General features: G+C 36.0%; 1 pseudogene; it reads left to right on the top strand.

Moving 5' to 3' along the window:
* Positions 1-15,090, top strand: part of LOC138152860 (deoxyuridine 5'-triphosphate nucleotidohydrolase pseudogene) — a 143,925-nt pseudogene extending 128,835 nt beyond the window's left edge.
* Positions 15,091-15,377: the final 287 nt, after the last annotated feature.

The following is a 15,377-nucleotide window of genomic DNA, read 5'->3' as shown; positions in this document are numbered from 1 at the left end:
ATTAAATAGAGGAGTGACATGGTCAAATCTGAGCTTCAGGAAGATCAATTTAACAGATGAATGGAAGATAGCCTGGAGTTAGGAGAGACTTGAGGCATCTGAGGCAGGGATACCAACCAAAAAGCTATTACAAAGAGTCCAGGAGTGAGGAGATGGAGGCAAGTATGATAATTATGACAGTGACAGAGGGAAAAAGGGGACCTATTTTTAAAATGTTGCTAAATGTCACAATAAGATTTGCCAATAGATTGGATATGGGGACGAGACAGAGAATAAGAAGTTAGGGATGACAGCAAGATTGAGATTCTGGGTGACTGGGATGATAGTGTTATCCTCAACAGTAACAGGGTAGTTGAAAAATGGGAAGGATTTGTGGAAAAGATAGAGTTCAGTTTGGAAACAATGATTTTAAGATGTTTACAGAATATCCAGTTTGAAATGCCCAATTGGTAGCTGAAGATGTTAGTTTGAAAGTTAGGAGAAAGGTTGGAGCTAGATGAATAGACTTGAGAATCATCAGAATAGAGATGATTATTTAATTCCTGAAAGTTTATGAGATTAACTAGTGAAATTTCTTCCTATAGAGAATAAAAGGGACCACAGGACAGAGCCCTTTGGGACACCCACCATTAAATGGTGTAACCTGGACAAAGGTTCACCAAAAGGAGACTGAGGAAATTTGAGACAGGTAGGAGGAAAACCAGGACAGAGTATTGTCCCAGAAACGTAAAGAGAAGATGGTACAAATAAGAAGAAGGTGATTTATAGTGTCAATAATTAAAGACAGGTCAAGAACTGTGGAGACTGAGAAAAGACTATTAGATATGGTGACTAAGAGATTACTGGCAACTTTGAAGAAAGACTTTTCAGTTGAATATTGCAATCAGAAACCAAACTCTATATGTATTTATGTATAAATCTCCTGTCTTTCATCAAATGTAGAAAATAAGCAACTGGTTAAGTAAAAAATATCCTGAACTTCTAAACCAAAAACATTTGATCAAGTCTGGAATATTTCCAAGGAAAAATCTACTGGATGCAGGTTACCATGGTGATTAGCAAAAATGTGCAATGAACTTCATTTCATGATAATTGCTACATATTTGCAGCTGAAGCTCATCTTTCAGTTTCAGTCTAAGACTTTGAGGAGATAATAATAGTTCTGGATCTGAGTTGCCTATTGAAACCTATAATATACTAAAGGGCAATATCTAATTCTGTGAAATTCTTTTTTTGTGATGACCAAACATGCCAAGTTTTTTTTTTTGAATGTAGCTAATTTTTCTTTCATTTTATATATTGTAAATTGAAATTGCATCCTAACTGGTTCTTTAAAATGAGAATTTACAATGTCCCCAAATCAGTTTTAATAAGGAAAAGAAAGCCTTTCATCTATTAAAACATGTGACTTTTAAAACCATCTATTTTTGTGGGAGCTAAGTGTTTTTCTCATGTAGTTATTGCTAAAATTTGTGGCATAGAATCAAGTTTGTGAAATAATAGTTTTCGAGGCTTTGTTCCATATTACCTATGTAGGGAACTTCTGGATAGGCAACTCCTCTGCAGCTTATAGTCTTAGATTGTTACCTACACCTTCTTTTATAGACTCAGCTCTTAGCACTGTGCCTGGCACACAGTTAGCCCCTAAAAAGTGCTTTATGTTACAGATTAACTTAACTACACCTAATCTGTAGAAAAGGCAGAATTTGAACCCATGTATTGCTGCTTCCAAAACTTACCTCAAATCACCATGCCACTGCCAAAATCTCCAAAGTTGTACATTTCTGAATACAAATTCAATAAACTTTGTACTTGAGGAAGTTGCTAGGCCAAACCGCAGGTTAAAAATAAACAGACAACAAAACAACTAACTCAATAGAAGGTGTCAAGTAGAAAAGAGGATTATTCATGTGGCATAGGGCACCAAATCTGCTTTAGAGTTTATTACAGATCAGAGATGCCTCAATTCTTCCCTTATCTACTTATAGTTAGAATCATAAAATGAGACAACTGTGCCCCTCCTTATATGGCCAATCAGAAAAAAAGAGGAATGTGACTATATAAAGAATAAAACTTTTAAAATGTTGAGCTTACATTCCTTTGTCACCAAAAAACTTACTTTACATATTTCTGGTATATATACAAATATACATGCATATATAAATATAAGTATAAATTCTTACAATATGATGTATATGTGTATATAGGTACATATGTATATGTATGCATGGATACATATATATCCATATGTATGTGTATTTGTATAGTCCCTTGTTTCTTAAAAAACAAAAACATGACAGGCTCCTTGAACCAAAGAATCATTCAAAAATAGAACTGGGGAGACTAGAAATGATTTAGTCTAACACTCTTATTGCATAGATGAATAGAGTCCCATAGAAGAGAAATGTCTTACCAAAAGGACATCCTAACCTTTTCCGTAACAGTCTGAAATTCAGACCTCCAAGATTTTTCAATTTTCCCATTACTTTGACCATCTACTCATTGGGAAAGAAAATATTCACTCTTCTCTGTGTTGAAAAGGAATTTTTACTGTAATTACAGTAGTTCAGGAAAAACAAGAAAAATATCACATTAGATAGATAGCATATAACTAAAGTATATATGAAAAATCTTATCTCTTTTTAAAAATATATGTTATTTGCATGAGAAGGTGGAGTGTAGAACTCTCACAAAATATTGAAATTCAATGTTTGATATATTCCAATGAACCATGAACCTATTCAAACTTAGGAACTTTTCCTCAAGACCACTTAGTTTTGCATGTTTGTGTGGACATGCTGTCCACACGATATGATGAGCCCATATCAGATTTCCTGACATTTTACAGGATGAGTATAATGAGTTAAAATTCTTTTTAACCCAGAGAAGATTAGATATTTCCTTTCCAAAGAGTAGAAGATGGAAAGAATGGGATACAGGGAGTGAACACAGTGGGACCAAATTCCAGGTTGGTAAGGAAAACATTAGGATGTCTTTTAGATATGCAATCAACTTTGATTCATAATCTAATTTTATAAAAAAGTTCAATATCAGTAAAGATTGTATTTATATACACAAGTGTATGTATGTATTAATGTGTATATATCTATCTACTATCTATCATCTATCTACTATCTATCTATCTACTATCTATCTATCTATCTATCTATCTATCTATCTATCTATCTATCTATCTCTCTCTCTCTCTCTCTCTCTCTCTATCTACCTATCTATCCTTAAACAACTGAAATTAACTATAGCATTGAAATCATCTTAAGCCCTTCTCAAGTCTGCTGGACAAAGTGCTGCAGGTATAGGGAAAGTGGTTCTGCCACACACAGTAAAGGACAGGAGGAAGAGAGAGGCACTGGCAGGCTGGTTTCTCTGGCTGACAGCTGCTATTTGAAATTCTTAAAAATCCATACTTAATGAGGTGATTATAGCTGTTGTTTGACTTTTTTGTCCAGCATCAACATGACAAATAAAATGCAAAATAAACTCTTATGTTTGATTCGGCAATGTACCAGTGGTACTCTGTAACACACACACACACACACACATAGAACTGTGCTTATATTAAGTTCATTTCTGTGTCTTTTTTTTCCCCTTTAGTGAATAGCTACTAAATCCCATTTCCATAAAAAACAACTGATACAATTAATTTGCCACTCTTGAAAATACCTTTGGCTGACAGCTATGACTTAGGCAGCACTGATTTAAGAATACCTATTTGCTGTCTGCTCATATATTTGCATAGTAACCGAGAGCCACAATTATTTTTGGCCATCCTTAGGAAGGAAATGAGCATGGCAGGCCAATGTTTAATGAACGTCTTCATTTACTGATATCAAACGTTTTCTGAAAAATTAAATTATGGCAGCATACATATTAGTGGTGGAGGTTGATAACCCAAATTGAGTACTGAGGCTCTAAATTCTCATTCTTCACAGGACAAAAATTCTGACTCTGGGAATTTTATTCAGTGGTTACCTAATAACTCCTTTACCCTTGAGAATGCTGTGATTGTCTTATCATTAGTGAAGCAACAACTAGCCAGTCAGTTGATGTCAATCAAAGTCTATGAGGCATTTTACAAATTAATCCTCATTGATATATAATGATATATCAATCAAAACCAAGAGATGAAGCAATTTGTCATTGTAACATGCCGAACTCCAATTAGCTTGTCTGATTTTTTGTTTATTCCATGCATTCATTATTATTTATTACATTTTAATTGAATCATGCAAATGATTACAGAGAGGATAGTTAATATGAAAATTTCTACTCTTTCATCTCATCCAATTAAGAAACATTTCTTAATTGGGCACCAACTGTTTGTGAAGCATTACCTTAGTAGAAAAGTAACAGAAATGCCCTGCCCTCAAAGATTTTATCATAAACTTACAGTTGGAAGGGACCTTAAGAATAATCTAGCTACTACCTTACACCTCTCAGAGTTAATGTGACAAAAAAAATGGAAAATGGCACATTTTGGAAGGGATGTGGAAAGATAGGGAAACTAATGCAGTGTTGATGGAGTTATGGACTGTTCTAACCATTGTGGAGAGCATTTTGGAACTATGCCCAAAACGCTATAAAATTGTGTATACCCTTTGACCCCACAATACCACTACTAGGTCTGTACCCCAAAAAGATCAAAGAAAGGGAAAATAATACATATGAACATAAATACTCATAGCTGCTCTTTTTCTGGTGGCAAAGAATTGGAAATTGACAGGATACTCATCAACTGGGAAATAGGAGAACAATTTGTGGTATATGTTTGTGATAGAATACTATTGTGCTACAAAAAATAATGAGTTGGATGGTTTCAGAAAAACCTGAGAAGACTCAACATGAATTTATGCAAAGCAAAATGAACAGAACCAGGAGAACATTGTACACAGTAACAGCAATGATGTATGATAATCAAATGTGATCGACTTAGCTATTCTCAGCAATAAAATGATCCAAGACAGTTCTGAAGGACTTACAAAGAAAAATGCTATTCACCTACAGAAAAGGAACTGATGGAGTCTGAATGTAAAGTAAATCATTTTTAAAAACTTTCTTTATTGTTCTTGGATTTAGTTTGTTTTGTATGTTTTGGGCCTGTGTTTTTTTTAACATGACAAATATGGAAAAATTTGTATGACTGTACATGTATAATCTCTATCAGATTACTTGCCTTCTTAAGGAGGAAGAAGAGAGGAGAGAAAATGAGAGAATATGAAATTCAAATTAAGGAAAAAAATGTTAAAAATTTTGTTTATACATAACTGAGAAAAGTAAAATAAAAACTATATTTAAAAAGACATCTATCCCAACATTCTGATTTTATAGAAAAGCAAACAGAAGTGCAAAGAAATGAAGTGATTTCCTTAAAGTCATATAGGCAATACTAAGTCACAGATCTGGTATCTGAGCCCAGGTTTTCTGACAGCAAATCCAGAAATTTTTCTGTTATACTTTTATTTAGTTGGCGAAAGGAAACATGGACATGGAATGACATGAGATTAATTAATAGCAACTTTAAAAAATGAGTCCAAAAAGGCATATGGTAGACTTTGAATATATGGGTTCTTCTTTTTTAAAGCAAAGTAAAAATTTAGCCTAGTCAGGTGGTGAAATGTAGGAAGGCTACCTGAAGAAGGTAAGTATACAAATGCTCTTCAAAGAGACAATATACATGAAATAGAGGATACAAGAGTGAATGACATAGATGGCATTGGGCTTATGAGGAAAAGAAAATCTTGACCTGATAGAAAGCTAACAAATTTCACGCTATTGTTTTTACCATACTTATTTTTTGGTTTAATTAGCCTCAGTACTTGCAATAAAATTCTCTGAAAGCTGGAAAGGTTGCAGAAGTGATCTGTCCATTTTAAACCCAAAGAAAGATTTCATTCTACAATTTCCTTTAGAAATGAATTTCCAGCCTTGACTTAAATCCTTTAGTTGTAGGTAGATAAATAATCTTCAGGAACAGCACTCCACTGTCAAAAACTCACAATTATTAGAATATTCTTCCTTATTCTGGGCAAAAATATAACTTTATGTAACTTCCATTCTTTGTTCCTATCTTTACTTTCTAGAAAACCTAAGCATTCAATAAACAAGCATTTATTAGACACCCACTCTGTATCAGGCACTGTGTTAGGGCTTGGGAACAGAAAGACAAAAAAGAAATAATAACTGCTCTTTAGTAACACAGAATAAGTTTACTCCCTTTTCTATATCCACACACACACACACACACACATATTGCTTTGGAGACAATCAGAGTTCAGTGATTTGCCTAGGGTCAGACAGGTAGTAAGTGTCTGAGGCCCCGTTTGAACTCAGATCCCCCTGATTCCAGGTCAGGTGTTCTATTCACGGTACCACTTAGCTGCCCCTCTTTTATACAATGTTAATTAAACATTTTCAAACACTTAACCTATTCTCCTTTAAGTTTCCTTTCCTGCAGCCTAAAAAATTCAATTATCTTAATTGTTGCTGACATAAAGTGATATCCATTAAGTGCATGAAACCCCCTAAACAGGGAGGAGTGGCCATGGTTGTTATCCATTACAACTTCAGAGCCATAGGATGGTAGGAATCTGAATATTCATTCAAAACATTTTAATAGTATTTTATTTTTTCCAATGTTTGTAAAGCTAATTTTTCACATTTATTTTTATGTTCATCACATTAGAAGCCATATTATAAATTATATAATTATTATATTATCATTATATGATAATTTGATATAGGTTATATATGTGCAATCATGTAAACATATTTCCATATTAGTCATGTTGTGAAAAAAAGAAATAGACCAAAAGGAAAAAAAAATAGAGAAAGTGAAAATAGGATGCTTTGCTATGCATTCAGGCTCCATCAATTCTTTCTCTGGTTGTGAATAGCATTTTCCATCATGAGTCCTTTTTACTTGTCTTGGACATTGCCAAGAAGAGCTAAGTCATTCATAGTCGATCATCAGACAATGTTGCTGTTACTGTGTCTAATGTTCTCCTGGTTCTGCTTATTTCACTCAGCATCAGTTCATATATGTCTTTCCAGCTTTTTCTGAAGTCTGCCTGTTCATCCTTTCTTATAGCACAATAGTATTGCATTACATTCATTTACCACAATTTGTTCACTCATTTCCCAATTGATTGGTATCCCCTTAATTTCCAATTTTTCAACACCATACGAAGATCTGCTATAATTACTTTTATACTTGTTGGTCCTTTTCCCATTTTAATGATCTCATTGGAATGCAGACCAAATAGTAGCATTGCTGGATCAAAGTGAATGCCCAGTTTGATTGCCCTTTGGGCAAAAAAGTTTCAAGTTTCTCTCCAGAATGATTGGATCAGCTGTCCCATTTTTCCCACATCCTTTCCAACATTTATCATTTTCCTTTTCTGTCAAATTAGCCAACCTGACAGATGTGAAGTGGTACCTTAGAGTAATTTCAATTTGCATTTCTCTAATCAATAGTGATTTAGGGCATTTTTTTCATATTACTATAGATAACTTTAATTTCTTCACCTGAAAATTGCCTGTTCATATCTTTGACCATTTGTTGATTGGGGAATGACTCGTCGAATATTAATTTTTATGCTTTCTCAAACACCTGAACCTCTCAGTTCTTCAAACTCTGTAGATCCCCTGAGTTCCTCTACTGTATGTGAGCCATGCATAGGCATTGTCACATGCTGGATTTCACCATTACCCGCAAATGTTCCACGTCCACTAATACAAGAGCTCTGGCATTCTATGTGATCAGAGCCTCCCACTGTTCTTTCTCTATCTTTTACTCTTTCTAAAACTGTTCTTCCCTCTGCAATACCCCCACTTTCTGAAATCATTACTCATGCTCTGACTTTGCTTTTATTCCTTCCTAGTCTTGACTATTATTCATCCAATGCAACCTCATACTGCCCTCTCCTCTTTAATCCCTTATACTGCTGCTGCTTATGCATTATCTGTTTAGCTTTTGCCAAACCACAGCCCTGTATTACTCCTATCATCTGCCTTTTCAACTCCTATTGTATGCTGCTGAATGGAGATGGAGCAAGTAACACAAGAAATCTACCAAGATTCACTACAAATTTATATCATCCGATGTCAACACAGCCCTCAATGTGGGAAGACTTTTTTTTATTCTTCCATTCTTTTATGTTTCCCCATCTCACTCTTTATAGAATTTTTTTTTCTCTCCTCCCACATCCTAAAATTCTCCCTCTCTTTTCATCTGGGGTTAATTTCTATTTTTTAAAATATATTTTTTATTTTTTAGTTTACATCATTCATTTCCACAAGATTTTGAGTTACAAATTTTCTCCCCATTTTCCCCCTACCTACCACCCCAAAACAGCGATCCCTCCCCCAATCTGCTCTCTCTCATATCTTCCCCCATTCCCCATCCAACTTTCCAGTAGGGCACAGTGGATCTCTATGCCCCAGTGCCTATATAGTTTATTTCCCAGTTACATGTAAAATAGTAGTAATAATATATATTTTAAACATTTGATTTTAAACCTTTGAATTCCATATTCTTTCCCTATCTCCCTTGTCACCCACCCTTACTGGGAAGATAAGCAATTCAATATAGGTTGTACATGTGTAGCTATGCAAAACTTTGGATATATTGTGAAAGACTGACTATATTTCCCTCCATCCTATCCCACCCCCACTTGTTCTATTCTCTACTTTGATCCTGTCCCTTTTCAAAAGTGGAAGCTTCCAACTTCCCTCCCCCGCAGCCTGCCCTCCTTTCCATCATCCCCCATCTCATCCTCTTCCCCCCTACTCTCCTGTAGGGTGGGATACCCAATTTAGTGTGTATGTCATTCCCTCCCTAAGGCAAATTCATTGACTTTCACATTAGACATTAGTCAGGTTATAAAGAAGGATTGTATCAGATGGAATGAACAATGGGAAAGAGGAAACAAACCCAAACAAGACAAAGAAAAAGAGCAGGTAGTTTGTTTCAATTTGGATTCAAACTCAGTTCTTTCTAGTTTTTTCTCTGATTGTAGACATCTCTCTCCATCATGACTCTTTTGGAGTTGACTTATAACCCTGAATTGCTGAGGAGAGTCCAGTCTATCAAAGTTGGTCATCACACATACTTGTATCTGTAATTGTATACAAATTTCTCCTAGTTCTGCTCTTCTCACTCAGCATTAGTTCGTATAAGCCTCTCCAAATAAATATGAAGTCCATCTGTTCCTCGTTTCTTTCTATGTCTCTCTTGCATCTCCTAATTGGAGGTTGAATTTTCCACTGAGCTGTGGATTTTTTATCAGGAAGGTCTGGAAATCCATTATGTCATTGAATGACCATCTTCTTGCCTGGAAGAATATGTTCAGTTTCACTCGATAGGTGATCCTTGGTTATAACTTGAGTTCTTTTGCCTTGTGAAAATCATATTTCAGTTCCTCCAATCTTTCAGTGTAGAAGCTGCCAGATCCTGTGTGATCCTCACTGTGGTTCCACAATATTTGAATTGTTTCCTGCTGGGTCCTTGTAGTATTTTATCATTTTCCTGATAGTTCTGGAGTTTGGCCACAACATTTTGCAGACTTTTCAATTTGGGATCTTTTTCAGGAGGTGACCATTGGATTCTATCGATTTCTATTTTACCCTCTGGTTCTAGTATCTCAGGGCAATTTTCCTTGATGAGCTCTTGGAAGATGTTGTCCAGGTTCATTTTTTCATCATGATTTTCTGGTAGGCTTATGATTCTCAGATTATCTCTCCTGGATCTGTTTTCCAGGTCAGTTATTTTTCCATTGATATATTTTACCTCTTTTTCTAATTTTTCATTCGTGATGTTTTGTTTGACTGATTTTTGGTTCCTCATAGAGTTATTCCCTTCAATTTGGCTGATCCTAGTTTTTAGCGAATTATTTTCCTCAGTTTTTGAAGCTCCTTTTCTATATCACACATTTTTCTTTTTAAGGAACTGTTTTGTTCATTGTAATGTTTTTCTAATTTTGCAATTTTGATTTAAAAGAATTATTCATTTTATCTTCTATCTCTCTAATTTGGTTTTCTAAGTTCTTTTTGAGCTCATCTAAGAATGCTTTTCTGTGCTTGAGACCAGTTCCCTGTTGAGGCTTCAGCTGTGGGTGTGGAGTCAAGACTATCTCCCTCCGAATTTGGTTCTTCCCACTCACAATAGTAGGACTCCAGAGTCTTTGTCTTTGCAGTCTGCTTTTTACCCATTTTGAGACAGGGCCCTAGCCACACCCTTCCTCTAAGTTTCCCAAGCCTTTATTGTTTAAAGTTTTGCTTTGGGGCAATAATTACTACATTTTCAGGGTCAGAGGCGGGGATTAGGGCAAACCTGTGTTCACTCTGCCATCCTGGTCCCTGGAAGTCCAGATAGGGGCTTTTTAAATTTTTAGGCTGTGGGTTGATAGTCCCAGGAGTAGCTGCTGTCACTGCCAGGGGCCCTGTATCCAGTCCTAGTCCTGCAGTGATAGGCCTGGCAATGGCCCTTGTGGTTGGTGGTGGGTCAACTTGCTGCCACATTGATCAGGCCTCCTCAGGGCTTCTGTGCTGGCCCCCACTGTCTTCTGGGCCTCTGCCCATTCCTATTTATTTTTAAAAGAGGCCATTCATTGAGCACTCTTATCTTTTCTCAAATCACCACAAGATCATCCACAACTATATCTCCAACTTTAGTGTCTGATAATGAGATGGCTTTTCTTGACAAGGTCATTGGTAAGTACCATGATTTCTTAACCTCTTCTCTTCTCCAGCAAATTGCAAATAAAATTGTCTTAGATCATTGTATTGCTGAGAAGAGCCAAGTCTATCAAAATTGGTCATTGCACAGTGTTGCTGTTATTGTGTACAATGTTCTCATGGTTCTGCTCGTTGCACTCAGTATCAACTCATATATCTTTTTACAGGTTTTTCTGAAGTCTACCTGTTTGTCATTTCACACAGCACAATAGTATTCCATTACATTAAAATACCACAACTTGTTCAGCCATTCTCCAATTGATGGGCATCCCCTCAATTTCCAATTCTTGACCACCACAAAAAGAACTGCTATAAATACTTTTTGTACATGTGGGTCCTTTTACCTTCTTTATGATCTCTTTGGGATACAGACCTAGTAGTGGTACTGCTAGATCAAAGGGTATGCACAGTTTTATATCCAGACTAGCTGGATCAATGTACAACTCCACCAACAATGCATTAGTGCTCCAATTTTCCCACATCTTCAGCATCTGTCATTTTCCTGTTTTATAATGTTAAGCTACTCTGATAAGTTTGATGTGGTACCTCAGAGTTGTTTTGATTTTCACTTTTCTAATCAATAGTGATTAAGAATATTTTATATGCCTATGGATAGTTTTAATTTCTTCATCTGAAAACTTCCTGTTTATATCCTTTGGCCATTTATCAATTGGGGAATGACTTGTAGTCTTGCAAATTTGACTCAGTTCTCTACATATTTTAGAAATTAAGCCTTTATTAGAGACACTGACTGTAAAAGTTATTTCTCAGTTTTCTGCTTCCTTTCTAATCATGTTTTACACACACTTGGTGTTGTGCAACAACTTTTAAATTTAATGTAATCAAAATTATCCATTTTGCATTTAATAATGTTCTCTATATTTTGTTTGGACATAAATTCTTCCCTTCTCCATAGATTTGACAGGTAAACTATTACTTGCTCTCCTAATTTGCTTATGGTTTCACCCTTTATATCTAAATCATGTACCCATTTTGACCTTATCTTGGTATACAGTGTAAGATGTTGGCTAAGTGTAGTTTCTGCCATACTATTTTCCAGTTTTCCCAGTAGTTTTTTCAAATAGTGAATTTTTATCCCAGATGGTGGAGTCTTTGGGTTTATCAAACAGTAAATTACAGTAGTCATTGACTACAGTGTCTTGTGTACCTAACCTATTCCACTAATCTACCACTCTATTTCTTAGCCAGTACTAAATAGTTTTGATGGTTTCATTTTCTTTCATTCTCTTGCTATTCTTGACTTTTTGTTCTTCCAGATGAATTTAGTTATTTTTTCTAGCACTATGAAATAATTTTTTGGTAATTTTATTGGTATGACACTGAATAACTAAATTAATTTATGTGGAATTGTCATTTTTATTATATTAACTTGGCCTACCCCTTCTTTCATGAGCCTGAAATGAGGTTATCATTGCCCATCTTTTATTGGAGCAGGCAGTCAGAATAACCCAAAGAGAGAGATAAGCCTAGATCTCTCTTCTTTCCTGCTCTTACCAATTGCCCTGCCACTTATGACAAGGCCTGAGTCTTTATCTCCACCAATGAGGATAAAGTCTTATACCAATAGACTTTGGGACTCAGGTTACAAATAAAATGTTTTTCCTGCCTCTTTATAGCATTAAACTGTTCTTGTGCAAATGAGATGACTCTACATTATTGACAAGTTCTGGGTTCTCATTTCTATATTACAGATAACTTCCTCTCTAAAATTGTCCAAATCCCATCTTAGGACTACACACATACACACACATGCACACAAACACACTCACACACTCATATATACATACATGTATGTGTATATATATCTATAGCCTACATGAATATAGCCATTTGCCTGTTTTCTTCCCCATTAAGTTGTGACCTGCTTGAGAGCAGAGGCTGTGTTTTCACTTTTCTTTGTGTCTGCCTCTCTTAGCATGGTGCCTGGCACATAGAAAACACTTAATTAATGCTTGTTGATTGAATGATTAGCTATTGGTTCAGTGAAAATATTTCAGGACTTCTACAGTGGAATACCTGAAGGGTGTTCTTGAGTTGGAGTTGTGCTGTTTAGCATTTTAATCATTGTTTCATATAAGGATTCATCAAATTCACAGATGATACAAAGTTGGGAAGAAAAACTAACATACTGGATCACAGAATAATGAATCAAAAGTAACTTGAAAAGTTTTGTGCAAAATCCAATGAGATAAAGTTTAATAGTGGAAAAATTTAAATCTTGTGCTAAGGTGCAAACAATCAATTCCACATAGATGGGTAGACATCAATAGACATCATTTATCCTGAAAAATATCTGCAAGTTTTAGTAGACTGAAAACTCAATATGAGTCAAGAAGAGTATGTGACAGTCATAAAATGATAACGTTAATCTTGGGCTTTATTAAGATTGAGCTAGTTTTCAGGAATACATAGGTGATAATTCTGCTATAATTATCTCTTCTCATAGCTCTTTTGGAATATTATGTTTAGTACTGAGCACCATGTTTTAAGAATGACATTGAGAAGCTTTAGCCTGTCCTGAGTGCAACCAGGAAGGTGAAGGACTTTGAATTCATAATATATGAGGATCAGTTGATAAAATGGGGGTGTATTTTACATGGACAAGAGAAGACTCAGGAGGCACATGACAACTATGTTCAATTATTTGAAGAGTTGGCATGTGAAGGAGAAATTAGACTTGTTCTGTTTGACACTAGAATGTAGACCCAGAAACAGTACTTGGAACTAGCAAAGAGGTCAGTTTCAGCTTAATATCAGGAAAATAAACTTCCTAAAAATAAGAGGTAACAAAAAGTAAAATGGATCATATCAAGAAGTGGTAAGTTTCCACTCCTTAGATCTCTTCAAGTAGAGACCACATGCCCAATCACTTGTCTGCTATGTTACACTGGTTCCTTTGTGTAAAGGTTAGAATAAATGGCCACTGTGTGTTCTTCCAACTCTCACAATCTGATTTTGAGAAAACACAGAAGAATGTACTACTTGTCCTCTTTTTTTTTTTTTTTTTTGAGCAATTGGGGTTAAGTAACTTGCTCAAGGTTACAGAGCCAGTTATTTTTGTGTGGGAGCCAAGTACCTGAGGCCAAAACCGATCCCAGGTCTCCCGACGCCGACGCCGATGCTCTTACTCACTGCGCCACCTGGCCACCCCTACTTGTCCTCTTAATAAAAATTATCTTTTAAGGTGAGGACTTTACATTAGATATGTCTATCTCCCATATAACATCTAGAACAGTCATCCATGCCATAGGCACTCAGAACTTTTTTCATTGATTGATAGCTCCAGTATTCATTTCTTCTAGCCTTCAAATTTCAGGGAGGAGGCTTTTATTTTTCTAATGTGTATTATTGAAATAGTCATATAATTCTGCTTTAATCATTGTTAAGTTAGTGTTTTCGGGTGGCTGCCGGTGGACAAAACTGTTCCGCTCTGGATTCTAAACCAGCGCGCATCTTTCCTGTTCTCTCTCTGCAGTCATGCCCTGCTCCGAAGCTTCCCCCGCTGTTGTCTCTCCCATCAATCGGCCCTGGCTTGCTCAGCACGAGGAGGAGAGCCCCGTTCGTCTCCGCTTCACCCAGCTCTAGGAGCACGCCACCGCCCCCTCCAAGGGGTCGGTGCGGGCTGCGGGACATGACCTGTACAATGCCTATGATTATACAATACCAGCCATGGAGAAAGCCATTGTGAAAACATATTCAGATCTCTCTTCCTCCTGGGTGTTATGGTAGAGGTGCTCCACGTTCTGGCTTGGCTGCAAAACATTTTATAGATGTGGGAGCTGGTGTCATAGATGAAGATTATAGAGGAAATGCTGGTGTTGTGCTATTTAATTTTGGCAAAGAAACATTTGAAGTGAAAAAAAGGTGACCAAATTGAGCAGTTGATCTGTGAACGGGTTTTTTATCCAGAACTTGAAGAAGTCCAAGGCTTAGATGACACTGAATGTGGAGCCGGAGGTTTTGGTTCGACTGGTCAGAACTAAAATTATATAAAGAGTAGCTATAGTAGCTTTCCCCTTAAAACAGTTAATAAAAGAATTTCCACTTAAGTTAGTGTTTTCATTCTAAATTGTAGTTTTTTTCCAAGCCTCATTTACAAGCCATTCAAAATCATGCTGAGTTGGCATTTGGTTGGCAGCCTAGATTCTGTGAAACCATTGTCAATCCACTTAGCCAATTTGGAGAGTTCTACAACTTAATTCAACATGATATGGAGGGGCAAAGGGGGGAATTTAATGGAATTTTTTGGAAAAAACTAAGCTATGAAAAATTGTATTTGTATTCCAAAACATTACATGAAATATTGATGCAGTTCTGTACAGAATAGAAAGAGCTCTGTTGTTTTGCTTCTTTCCCCCCTATAAATGTTTTAATTCAAGCAATTACTATGGTCAGTCATTGTGTTCTTTGAACTGGTACCAATTTCTATTTTTCCTAATTGGGTGGCTGATGATTAACAAGCAACTTTTGGTACCTTAAAGTACTGAAAAACGGTTTCTTTCCCCCCCACTTATATACACATACATACACATGTGACTGCATGCATATACCTATATCTCTATCTATCTATCTATCTATCTATCTATCTATCTATCTATCTATCT

This window comes from Petaurus breviceps, unplaced genomic scaffold, assembly GCF_028583685.1.
Source record: "Petaurus breviceps papuanus isolate PSGF00001 unplaced genomic scaffold, PetGlider_PUasm1.0 90977, whole genome shotgun sequence".
Classification (NCBI taxonomy): Eukaryota; Metazoa; Chordata; class Mammalia; order Diprotodontia; family Petauridae; genus Petaurus; species Petaurus breviceps.
The sequence above is the reverse complement of the archived record's forward strand: the minus strand, read 5'-3'. Positions and strand labels throughout refer to the sequence as shown.